Source organism: Choloepus didactylus, chromosome 2 (assembly GCF_015220235.1).
Source record: "Choloepus didactylus isolate mChoDid1 chromosome 2, mChoDid1.pri, whole genome shotgun sequence".
Taxonomy (NCBI): domain Eukaryota; kingdom Metazoa; phylum Chordata; class Mammalia; order Pilosa; family Megalonychidae; genus Choloepus; species Choloepus didactylus.
In genome coordinates this window covers 62,636,667-62,650,157 of record NC_051308.1, presented here as the reverse complement: position 1 = coordinate 62,650,157, position 13,491 = coordinate 62,636,667, and the positions used below count along the sequence as shown (strand labels likewise).

At 34.5% G+C, this 13,491-nt stretch overlaps 1 long non-coding RNA gene across 1 annotated transcript; it reads right to left on the bottom strand.

Moving 5' to 3' along the window:
* Positions 1 to 59: 59 nt before the first annotated feature.
* Positions 60 to 13,275, bottom strand: LOC119521097. Its single transcript, XR_005214307.1, has 3 exons — positions 13,265 to 13,275; positions 12,971 to 13,054; positions 60 to 229 (listed from the first exon to the last, which is right to left on the bottom strand). It is a non-coding gene; the product is annotated as an uncharacterized LOC119521097 (long non-coding RNA).
* Between the last annotated feature and the right edge of the window lie 216 nt (positions 13,276 to 13,491).

Genomic DNA, 13,491 nt, shown 5'->3' with positions numbered 1-13,491 from the left:
CTGAGGCCCAGAGAAATTGAGAAACTTACCTGATGACAGATCTAGTCAATGGTGGAGGAGACAGCCAGCCTCAGAGTCTGAACTCTGGGTATATCTATTACTGCCCCAGGAGGTCCTTGGCCAGGGACGGGGAAGCTTAGCAGGTGAGGCTTGCCCTTGATCCCAGTTCAATGATGTCTGCACCACTTTTATCTGTTTTCTATATGGGATGGTGTCATAAGATTTCATTCTAAAAAAAGAATACAAGGAAAAGCATTTCATTTTTTTTTAACAAAGTTTGAGAAACCACTATACCTCCTTTCTCAAGGTCCCTGTTATAAAAAGCCACATACGATCTATTTCTTGTGAAGCTAGAGATGGAGGTTAGGAATAGCTTTGCATACTCTAGGGAATCTATTTGCTTTCTCCTTATGATCATTGAGAACCACATAATTGATCATAGTAACCTTTGGCATTGTCATCCTGGAAGCTTAGGACCGATTCAGTAAGGACCTCCTGGCTTACCCATCTGCTTTTTTTTCTCTTTATCCTTAACTACCCATTCCTGTTTTCCCCCCTTTGCTCCAGATGTTGCAAATTTTTGAGTATGCTTTCTGTAAGTTGCTTCAGATCCTTTTTGGAATAAGATTTGGCACAATCAGAGATAAAGTACATGAAAATTTTGTGAAACGTAATTGTAAATGTATGAGCATGAGGAAACAAATGCAAGAGCCCTAGTCTTTTCAACAACTGCCTCACAGCCCAAATATGTGACACAGCTATGGTGAAGTAAGGTTTGGGAAACTAAAGAAAGTCTGGTAGGGCCCTACCCTAGACTTGCAGCAACATTCAAAGGAAGGAAGGACAGCATTTCGAGAAAAGAATGGAATTCCTCATTCCTTTTATGTATTTAGAGTTTCATTATTTTTACAACTAATTTACTACTCTCATATAAAAAGGACTTAATTCTGTACTACATTCTGTGGATTCCTCCCAACCCTACCTCTATCCAAATAAACAGCTTCATTTTTTCTATATATATTAAATATTTAGGAAAAACATGTACTTGTGTATGATTGACTACTCATAATCTGGAAAAGGAAAATATCATTTCATGCTCACTTAAAATTATACAGTCATACAGAAGATGTCTACCATATGCCAGGCTCAGTTCTAGGGGTGTCATAAAAAAATACAGGCAAGGTCTTTGTGACCTATGAGCTGGGTTGCTATTTTGCTCAACTTCAAATATATTTCTGATTTAGAAGGATGGAGCCCATTTGAAAATTATCTTATGTACATAGACTTACAGTTTAAAAATATATCCAATAAATGCACCCATGACAAGTAAATGCTGTTAATATTATTAAAGAGTAATCCCTTTCAATGAACTGTGACCTACTTTTATAATATTCATAAGGGTAATTTATAGCTTCTATGCAGACCATTGAGAATTTCCTTTAGTTGTTTTTATTTGCTCAAAAGTATCCTGGCCAGCTTATTGAAATAAATCTGTCTTAAAGAATAAATAAGTATTTAAGTAGAAATAAAGAAGACTATTTTATTAAAACCAAAGTTTACTTTTTAAATGATTTATATGGATAATGAAATGTGTAGCCTTGTAAACTTGTGGGAATTTAGGGATTGTGCATGAATATTAAGTGCTATCATTGCAAAGTGGCTGTTAAAAAAGGAGGTATTATTCTTAAAAATATTTCAGATATAAAACAAAAGGACATATTTCCTTTAGATACAGGATAAAGAACACAAATATGTTACAGCAATCTTTATCTGAACCTCAAGTTTCACTTCTTGGAATTCTTGCTATGCTCTAAGTTTTCTAGCTTTACTTCATCAACTCTCTTCAATTTTTAGAACATATTCCCCGACAAAATAAATAATTAAACTATAGATGAACTGTCAAAAGGGAACGTTATTTTAAAGCCACATTAACATTTTGGTAATTAACATGGAAGTTAATGCTTTTAGCAGATGTAACAACATTAGACTTGTAAATTTTAATTAAAGTTAATGGCTCATGATAGCTGTAGGGAGCAGGCATCCTCTCTAGGTACTGAAAACATGTTTAATGTGATTAGAAATACTAATTGTAGAAAGAAAGGATGGTATTAGCAATGACTAGTCTTTATTTCCTTCAAATTCAGCAATGTGAAAACTCTTTCAAATGAGGAAATTGGCAACCAAATAGAAGCTAGTAGAAGAGGTGATATTAATATTTAAAGTACTAAATAAAAAGGTGCAAAAATGTTCATGTGTGCTTCTCTTCATGTAGCAACCTGAGATAATTCCAAGAAAAGCAATGAAAGTATTTAGTAATTTTAAACTAAGGACAAATATATCATCTTTAATTCTCTCTGCAGCATCTAATGGAGGGTTGTCATCCAAAACTGTGATCAAGTGCCTAAGTCTAGATTTCCTAAAAAACAAGACAGTAAGTTGCTTTGAGCAACAAATGAACAAAAAAAATCCTGTATCAAAATTTTCAAAAATGTGAAAAATGATGACTGATAGGTAGCCACACTTAATAGCCAACAGAAAGTATATTCTAATGTTCAAACTCAATGCCAATGATAGATGCTTTACATATAGACAGCAACTCTTTCTATTTACCCATAAGGTCAAAATTCCTTTAATAACTTCCCAAATATCTTCATTTCCATTATGGCTACTAGATTATAAGATACAACTTTTTTATGTACTAGAACGTCAGCTCCTCATCTTTCTTGTTAAAATGGTTCTTAAAACAGTGCTTGACAAAAATAGGAGCTCAGTAATTAGTTGAATAAATGAATAAATTTAATTTTCTGAAATTAGAATGAATTTACAATAAAATAAACATTATAACATGTATATATTATTAATATACATTAATATTGTAGTGCTTTTTTGTTTTGTCCCCAAAAGCTGTCATGAAATCCATGGTGTCTTACGATTAGTGGAGCAGTAGAATCAAGAAAATGTAGAAAGTTAAATGTTTCCATCAAATAAATATTCTTTGGAGAATAAACCGAACTCTCCAAATAATAAATTATGCCCTGTACCCCAGCAGTCCTGAGTAAAAATTTTTTTGATGAATCTTATCCAAGAGGCAAAAATACAGAAGGCCCAAACAAGATGAGGTTTAAAAACCAGGGACTTTGGTTGTTGGCACTCCACCAAAGAAATCAGTCTTTGAGACCTCAGAGCTCAATGATCCTGTCAAATTCCTCAGAGTCTAAAACATTGAACTGTCAGCACTAAAATCTTTTTCATTCTATATTCGTAACAGTGGTATGGTTTGGACTGCAGCAATTATGGATTAAATAGAGACCATTTTAACTTTTAACACTCAATTCTTGGCTTGGTTTCCAACCTAGAGGTAGACAGTCTAATTTGCAGGGCTAGTGAAAAGTGGTAGCCCTGAGGTTTATTGTATATTATAAACCTAATGGAATGTTGAGAATTAAAACTTGCTTTCCAATTGGTTACTGTAGTACTTTTTAAACTACTTAAAAAAAATGATGAGGACTACAAGCAGAACAGAATCTGCTGGCAAATATATTCAACTTCTCACATTTCAACACATAAAACATTGATTATGTAATATTTTCTTTATGAATTTTAAGTCACTTTCAATAATAACAGTGACCCCTAGGTCAGGTATTTTTTGGTAATTAGTAACTAGCTGGGTTAGGAATCCAAATCTCATAAAATATTGTTAAGATGATCTTATGCTTTTATAACTTAAAAAGGTCAACTGGTGAAGTTAGGTAGTTCTCTGTTTTGTTTTTTGTTTTTTTTTTCTAATAGTAAAGATGAGTTTATATGTCACTTAATATCTCTCTTGTCATCTTATGAAACATGGATTCTTACTTTTATTAAGGGGCAGAAACATACAATTACAAAAATTAAAATATCTGAAAAAGACAGGAAAGGTAAAGAATGAATTTACTGCTTGAGAAAGAATTTTAATTCAGAACATGATCCATTGCCCAATCCAGTATAGACAAAGTAGTTTTCCCCGTCACCAGTATTTAGGTCTCTCCCAGCTTTAAAAAGAGTGATAACACTCTAACAGGCTAGCAAATTATTTTATACTAGGTTGCCAGAGTTAGCACATAAAAATATGGATGGCCAGTTAAATTTGAATTTCCAATAAACAATGAATACTCTTTTTAGTATAACTATGTCCCAAGCAATACTTACATTAAAAACGGTATTTATTATTTTTCAGAAATTCAAATTTAACTTGGTGTCCTGTATTTTGTCTGACAACCCTGCCTCCTTATTCATATTCTAAGCCTCTTCCCCTCCTTCCACTGGCACTCTCCAGCACTTTTGTTTGACTCTCATAATTTTCCATCCTAGGACAGAAGCATTCAGAATCCCTGTTTCCCAGGAGCATTCTCCATACAACCCTCTTCTCTCTTTTCTCTTTCTCAACAGGCTCCTGCCTCCAACTCAGGAGTTGCTGAATCCTTCTAGTTCTCAGTTTGCCTCCTTATTTACAAAATGAAATATTTTGGGGGGAGAGTTTTTTAATATTCATAAAAATTTATCTAGTGTCCATTATGTTTAGGCAGTATGTTTTATTTCATTATACACACTATCAATACAATAATTCCTAACCTACAAAGAACAAAATAAGCTATAAGATATATATTTGAAATGCAATGAATGAATACAGTATTTCAAGGTCCTCTCTTATGATAAAGAGTATAATTCTGCATGGTGATGTGATCACATTATGTTGTGGATGGATCATAGAATTTTTGAGTTAGAAGGATTCTTAGATTGCTTATTTGGTCAAAGTTCTTCATTTCAGAAAAGAACAGCTATAGTTTTCAGTTAAGAGATATGGTCAGGAAGTTACAGAAGAAAGTTCCACTGTCCTTTATAAATGTGTAATTGTACAGTTCACATTTATCATACTTATTATTTAACATTTATCTCATCACTTAGATTGAGAAATCTAAAAAATAAATTAATTTACCTGAGGTTGAATTTATTTACTGGGGTACTTACCCCAATGTATATTTCCCTCTTAGTTCATAAAAATCTTATACAACGATTTGAAAACCAGGACACAGTTTCTACTTGGGTTGATGGAAAAGTTTTGGTAGTGGATGGTGGTGAAGGTAGCACAACATTGTGAACATAATTAATACCACTGAATTACATATTTGAATGTGGTTAAAAGGAGAAATTTTAGGTTGTATATATGTTAAGAGAGTAAAAATTAAAACCAGAAACAAAAAACATAGGACTGCACAACACAGTGAACTCTATTGTAAATGGTAGATGATTGTTAATATTTCAATTATAAAAATGTTCTTTCATGAATTGTAACAAATGTACCACACTAATGCAAGGTGTTAATAATAGAGTGTATATATGAACCCTGTATTTTTATGCATGATTTTTCTATAAACCTACAACTTCTCAAATTTTTAAAAAAAGAATTGTACATTAAAAAAAAAAAAACTAAAACAGAACAGGTAAGTGTCCTGTGAAAATGCGACTCAATTACTTATATAGGAAAATATATGCAATTTTATAAGTAATTAAAGAACTGTGAATTAAAACAGAGTTGACTCTATTTTTTCCCTTTCAAACTAACAATGATTAAAAAAAAAATTACGATACTCCTTGTAGATGGAAATATATTAAAGTGAACCAGAAAAACAAACCTCATTTTAAAATGTTGTCATTCTTCAATGGCTTTGTCCTAATCCTGTTTCTCTCTTTCCTTTAGCAATGTTATCTACTCTTCTGGCTTGATTTATCATGTTTAACCCATATTTTAAAAATCTGTATTACCTGTATATTCAGATCCATATATTTAACTGGCTACTTGATATCAACATGAATAGCTCACAGGTCCCTCCAACTCTGTACCACTATCAATATGATCAAACTACATACATTGTTCTACAATTTTTTTCTTCTTTAAACTTTTATTGTGGGTGTTTTTTCATGATGATACATTCATCTCATTGTCTTTTAAAATAATTACTGAACATAACATTGTGTCCACATTTTCCTCTCCATTTTCATGCCAACATTCTAGGACAAGTCACCATTATCTGTAGCTTGGTTTTCTGCAGAACCTTCCTTACCAGTCTCTTTGCATCTGCTCTTGGTCATGTTCAGTCTATGTTCCCTATTTAGCCAAAGTCATCTTTAAAACTAAATTTAGCTCTTGCAAGTATAAACTGTGTGACTTAAAGGACTTGTGGTCCATTGAAAGAAGTTTGAAAGTCCTGAGGGAAAATTATTTATAATATCTATTTCTGTATCCCGAAAAATTAATCTATTGTCAGGGCAAAATAGGTTTTTTTCAGACATGGAAAAAATTTTCTAGGATTTAGAAAATTATCTCTCACATTCACTTTCTGACTATGTACTCCAAAAAAAAAAAAAAAAAAAGAAAGAACGAACGAAAAGAAAAGATATGAGGGAATTAAACAAAAAAAGGTGGGGGGGGGGAAATATGGAACACAGAAATCTGATCTTATCCCTAGATTTAGCATGTTAGATGATCTTAAGAATGAAATAAATGCTGACAGTATAAGTAAAAGCAGTAAGATACCCCAGGAAAAAAGAAAAAAAAGGTATAGAGTATAGTTATGCTACACTAATTGGATTTGGAATCAACAAGGTTTACATAGTTTGAGTTTCATTGGATTTTAGTTTCTAGAATTAACTTCTAGGCAAAGCATAGAAGGTTCATTTATGGTTATAGAACCAAATGTAAATGTTGCCAACTTTCTTTAAAAGTTCAAGTTTCAGTGACTGAAGTTGCAAGATAGACCGTGGTGAATAAAGCTTATTGGAAGAGTGTGGAGTGAGTTGCTATAATGATGTGCTGTGGGAACACAGGTTCAGGGCACAACAGAAACTTTCAGCAAATGATTCCTTTACTAGTTGCTCAGTATAAAGAATCCAGAAAAGGCAAATGATCTCTTTGTCACTAACACAGCATGAAGAGTCCAAAAGAGCAGGGGAAGACATCCCATGAAGGCTAGTCTCCTAGGGTCATGAAACTGTTCCAGGTTGAGGTCAATAAATGGCAGACCAATAAATAGAGACCAATCTACACTGTTCAAGTGTGGTTTTCATCCACCTCAGGGGGAGGAGGCCCTGCCACTGAGAATTCCTGTTCTGATAAGCGTTTGGGGTTGTTTATTCCCAGTTTTGGGTTTAAGGTCTGGCTGGGCCGTTTCATTAGACTTACCATCTTCCCTGGGTTGTGGAATGGAACATAAGAGAAAAAGAGGTGGGGGGAGCAGAAGGAAGGCTGGATGGAGGATGGCCACTTAGTGTGTGTTTGTGACTTCACCAGAGAAGGAGTGGGGGTAGGTGAGTTCTGGGCAAGGGCCACTGAGCAGATGTTGTGATTTCCCTAACAGATACCAGCACCAGCAATCTTATCTGACAAAGTGGGGAATGGAAAGATACTGGATAGTTGCTGGCATTCATCAAGGGTATTAGATGCAAACAATGGAAGGTGATTTTGACATTGTTAAGCAGAAAGGAGACTATTAAATTTATATTGGAAAGCTAAAAATAAGAGTTTAGGTTTGGGAAGGCTAAAAACCAGGCTCAAGGCTGTTTCTAAGAGTAATATCCAAAAGCATGCTGCAGAACAGGGCTGTTGATAAAAAACCTTGATGCTATCACTTAACACTGTAAGAAATTGCCACTGCTGCCCAACCAATTACACTTTTGTGCCGGGAACTTGATCATGCAACACTGGGAAACCACAACTACTATGGTTGCCACCACCAAAAGTCTGATGCTCATTCCACTGTCATACGCACCCCTGCAAACATGGAAATGTTGGAGGACCCTGTTTCCTTTCTCTCATGTTGTTTATAGAAGAATGAGACTTTTAGTGGGTGTGCCTGATTGGCAGAACCTAAGTCACTGGCTTCTGCCATAACTGCAAGAGAAATAGGACTTGGAGTTTGACTCTTGCCTTGGAGGAAGGAGTCACAAATTGGTTTTCCTCCAAATGTGATATTCGAAAGATTATGAGAAGTAATAGCAGATGTCTACTACATTGATGGAATGATAAATAAACATAAGTATATTATTTAAAATGACAATATAAAGAAAGACTAAAACTATTTAATTACCTTTTGCTCCTCTCGTTTTCTCATAACCTTAATCCAGTTCTGCAGGAAATTCTATTGGCTCCACTTGCAAAATATATACAGAAAATGACGTCTTCTCAATATCTCTACTGCTGTCATCTTCATCCCAGCTCCTGCATTCTCGCCCCTAAATTATTGCAATAGCTTCCCAGTCATACTCCCTGTCATGCTTCATCATCTATGGAATATTTGAACTCAGCAGCCAGGGAGATCTTTCAAGATGCAAGAAAAATCATGTCATGTCTCTACTCAAAACCCTGCAAAGACTTTGCAGATGACTCAGAGTAAAAGCCTAAGCCCTTCCAAGGGCCTGCCAGGCTCTTTGTTATGTGATCTTCTCTCCCGCCCTCTATCCCCCTTATGATCCCATTTCTTCCTACCCCTGCCCTCACTCACCACGGCCTCTTGCTGTTCTTCAAACATGAATGGCAAGTTGCTAAATCCTGCCTTCAACCCTTAGCACGGGCTGGTTGATCTGCTCTTCTTCTATTCCCTCATACCTCAGAACTACTCAATCACTCTTCCTGCCTCACCCTGTCCCAGTATTCCCCATTTCACCCTGCTCTGCTTAACAATTTTCCACAGCTCTGATCATCTTCTAACATGCTATTACAATTTACTTTTAATTATGTTGTTTATTATCTGTTTCTAGGAAGGCAGTAAATTTGTCTCTTTTATTTGCTGATGTATCCAAGCACCTAGATAGGCTCCCTGGAAAAGGAAAATAATAAGTAATTGTTGAATGAAAGAATGGATGGATGAGTGAATAATTGATACAAACATTTTTGTAAAAGGATGGGGGCAGGGAGAGTTAGTTTACCTAAATCCTTTCTTATCAGAAAAAGAGTCATCATAGATAAAGCCTAAACTTGATCAATCAAGAAATGTCAGCATATGATTTAGAGTCATGGCAGCAAGTACCAGAAGAGATAAAATAAAAAATAGTTAAAAGTGGTTACTACAGCAGACCAGGAATGGGGGAAGGAAGAAGTGGGGTGGAGGACTGTGGCTTTTCTGAGCTCTTTTTTTTTTAATTTTTATTAGAGTAAGCTGTAAGTTTACAGGAAATATTTGTTTTTTAAAACCATGTGCATGTATGTAATAATTTGATAAAAATATATTATATTTTTAATCAATAAATAAGGAAACAATGGATTCTAAAAATTAAAAATACATAATAAGAATTCATTATATTGTCCATAATAGTAGGAAATAGAATTTATAATGATAAGTGAAATTATAGATAATAAAAATAATGGAATATAACTACATTTTTTCTTTCAAACAAAATGTCTTGCTAAATTTTATTTGCATTATAACAAACTACAAGCAGAGAATAAATGTAAATGTGTCTACCTCTTAGCTTTGTCAAATCTTAATATTACATTTATTTTTAGATCCCTATTCTTTGATTTGCCCTTTGGATGAGGTGATTCCCAAGCATGAGTATAGATGATTCATGACCTGAGGAGTTTGCCTTTGAAATATTGAGAGGTGACTCTACAAATTCTTAATAGTCAAGGTAATGGCATATGTGCTTCTCTGAAAGGTTTGTGCTGCTCTGAATGATACAAGTAGAATAATGTTGTTGAATTTTGATGGGCAAAATAATGGTCAAGAATTTCATTTCTAGATATTTTTATGTAATAAGATATGCCAATCAAATACTGAAGACAGTTTTTTTCTAGCAGCTCAAAATTATATACACAACATATAATATGTGTATGATGTGGGAAAGCAGTATCTGAAAAGTATGCTATAAAGATTTTATGTACTCTTGTGCATAATTGAAATTGAATTTATGACCCCCAGAAATCTGTTTTCATCCTTCAAATAATAATAGCAGTTACTCCCAGTTGTTGCCATTGAAATTTGCAACCTTATCTCTAATCTGTTATTTAGAATACCATTTTGGAAAGAAATGTGTAATAATGCTATTCCCACTATACTGGATTGCTTCTAATTGCTCTCTCATGATTTCTTAAAACATTTCTCTTACTTGGTTGGAATCTGCCACTCAGTGAGGACAATCATCATCAGCTGACTGACTTACTGACTTGGGAAACAAGAAAGTCACATCACTCTTCAGTCTATCCTACTAGTCAAATTAATGAGCTGTGTTACCACTTGCCTCAGAGGAAAGTGTGTGATCAGTTCTCCTAGTCCTGATGATGCTGTCATGATGATTAATGGCTGAGAGATAGTTTTTTTGTTTTTAAAGAACCTAGCCTATTTTAATAAGTGTGACATTAGTAATAGCACCCTTAACCATTCTGACCAACTCTAATTCCTGAGAATATTAAAAGAAAAACCTAAGTCAACTCTTTCTTCTTGTTTACTGTGAAGTTTAGTTTCCTAGGCCACTCCAGCAGTGAGAATGCATCCGCTTATAGTTTTGAGGCTGGAAAAATGTTCAAATCAAGGCATCCTCAAGGCATCATCAAAGCTATACTTTCTTCCAAAAGACCTGCTGCCCTTGATCCTTGGCTTCTCTGTCACATGGCAGCATCTGCTGGTCTCTCCATTTTCTTCTGGGTTTCATTGATTTCACCTTCTTGCTTCTGTGGCTTTCTCTCTCTCTCTCTCTCTCTCTCTCTCTCTCTCTCTCTCTCTCTCTCTCTCTCTCTCTCTCTCTCTCTCTCTCTTTTATTCTGTTTGTAAAGGACTCCAGTTATAGGATTAAGACTCATCCTAAATGAGGTGCTTAATTGAAGTAACCTCAGCAAAAGAGCATACTTACAATGGGTTTACAACTATAGGAATGGATTAGATTTCAGAACATGTTTTTTTCTGGAGTACATACAGCTTCAAATCACCACACTGTCTTTCCTAATTAATGCTTCAGAAATACAATCTAGATTTTAATCTGCCTGTCAAATTTACATGATCAGAGGAAGTAGTTACTAAGTATTGTGGTCCTGTAGATTCTCCAGTGCAACTCAGCAGGAAAAATATTAATATTAAATCCTGGGGAATTACAATACTTGACTTACGATTTTACAAAACTTACATTAAGAACCAAAAATTCAACTAGAGATATAAGAAAGGATTTATTTTTCTCGTAGGTAGCCTTTAATGCTTAGTATATTATCATTATTGTGACCTTAACATTTTTGAGGATTTCCCTGCATTTACATTTTTGGTGATCCAGAAATTCAAACTTTACTATTTGTCTTATTTTTATTGAGATGGAGGTAAGGATTCCACAGACAGCTATAAAAATGCCTTCTTCTATAAGCATCTCACTTTCCTAAGAGAACACCACCAAAACAGATCAAATTAATATGAACTAGCATGTGTGTAAATACAAATTCAGGGAAAACTATGAAATTTAAAAGAGCTATCAGAGCTTGCTGTAAAATTTAACTAGATGTAGCTAAAAGGCCAGATAAGCTCACAAGTAATAACTAACCTTCACTGTTAATTGGGCATCCCTCAAAAAAATGTGCTTATTAAATGAATTGAGAATTTTACATGCCAGTGGAATTTTCAGAATATTGTTTCTTCCATAGATTTTTAAAACAAAAGCAAACTCAGATCTGTTTTTATTTCTCTCCCCAAATTCTATTCAGCAGTCTTGTCAATGGAGAAAATGGGAAATTCTTTAAAAAAAAACCATGCTCTGTTTTGTTTCCTTAAGAAGAAAGTGGAAACCCCTTTCCTATTTTTAAACTTTTAAATTGAAGTAACTTATATACAACTCAAAAATTTCCATTTTAACCACTTTCAAGTGAACAATTCAGTAGTATTAATTACATTCCCAATATTTTGCTACCATCATCAACATCTGTTACTCAAACTTTTTCAACATCTCAAAGAGAAACTTTGCACCCATTAAGGAATAATTCCTCTTTCCCACAAACCTGTCTCCTGGAAACAGGTAATCTGCTTTCTGTTTCTAAGAATTTGCTCATTTTAGATATCTCATATAAATGAAGTCATACATTGTCCTTTTTGTGTCTGGCTTAATTCGCTCAAATTGCTGTCTTCAAGGTTGTAGCATGCAATGGAATTTCATTCCTTTTTACAGCTGAATAATATTCTATTTTATGAATACATCACATTTTGTTTATCTTTTCAGCTGTTGGTAGACACTTGGGTTGCTTTCATCTTTTGGCTATGAACATTGGTGTACAAATATCTGTTCAAACTTCTGCTTTCAATTCTTTTGGGTATATACCTAGAAATCAGATTTCCAGGTCATATGGTAATTCCATGTTCAACTTTCTGAAGAACTGCTTTCCTATTGTTTAGGAAAGACTTCTATGACAGACTTAAAAAATGGTTTGATAATATTGTAAGATTTCAAATATACTCCAGTTATATTCTAAGATGACAAGTGAGCTCAGCATCTCACAATTTAAGGAATAGCTTTGCAAATAGACTTCCAAAACCCCCTCCCACCAAAGCTCACTACATAGTTATGCTGCTTAAATTGAAAAGAGTACCAGTTTAATTTAGGAAGTTGAATAGATAAAATGTTTACAAACATTTTAAATGGTTAACAATCATAATTTCCCATTGTAATGTAAATTACAACGCAAATTCCCAATGTAAATTAACGTTTTTCATTGCTATCTAGATACTACAAAAGTAGGTTATCCACTAGCATGCAGTTAGTGGAATAAGAACCACTTTCTTATGGGCTGAATGAGAGGGGGAATGGACTGAGAAACTTGGGAATGCTGAAATAAACATTGGAGACATAAGAAACTTTCAGGGAGCAAAGGAGACCAGTGGTGATGACTCCGCTTACTATTTTTCATACTCAAGCATTGTTGACTAAATATGGGTAGTCTTCCTTTCAATTATAGTGAGTCTTTTCAACAAACCTTCTCAATGATGATTTATGTTGAATGAGGTATTTTCTTTCTTCTAAGCCAAAGAAGGATGGTTATTTCCATTGGTGGAAATCTCTAGATATAAAAGCAAATATTTCAATACCACGTTCAATTATCAACTTAACTACGGTAAATTCCGTTTATCCCAGTGTTCCAGTTTGCTAACGCTTCCGGGATACAAAATACCAGAAATGGATTGGCTTTTATAAAGGGGGTTTATTTGGCTACACAGTTATGGTCTTAAGGCCATAAAGTATCCAAGGTAATGCATCAACAATCAGGTACCTTCACTGGAGGATGGCCAATGGCGTCTGGAAAACCTCTGTTAGCTGAGAAGGCAACATGGCTGGCGTCTGCTCCAGAGTTCTGGTTTCAACATGGCTTTTTCCCAGGATGTTCCTCTCTAGGCAGAATCTCCTCTTCAAAATGTCACTCTCAGTGGCTCTTGGGGCATTTGTCCTCTCTTAGCTTTTCAGGAGAAAAAGTCTGCTTTCAAAGGCCATCTTCAAAAT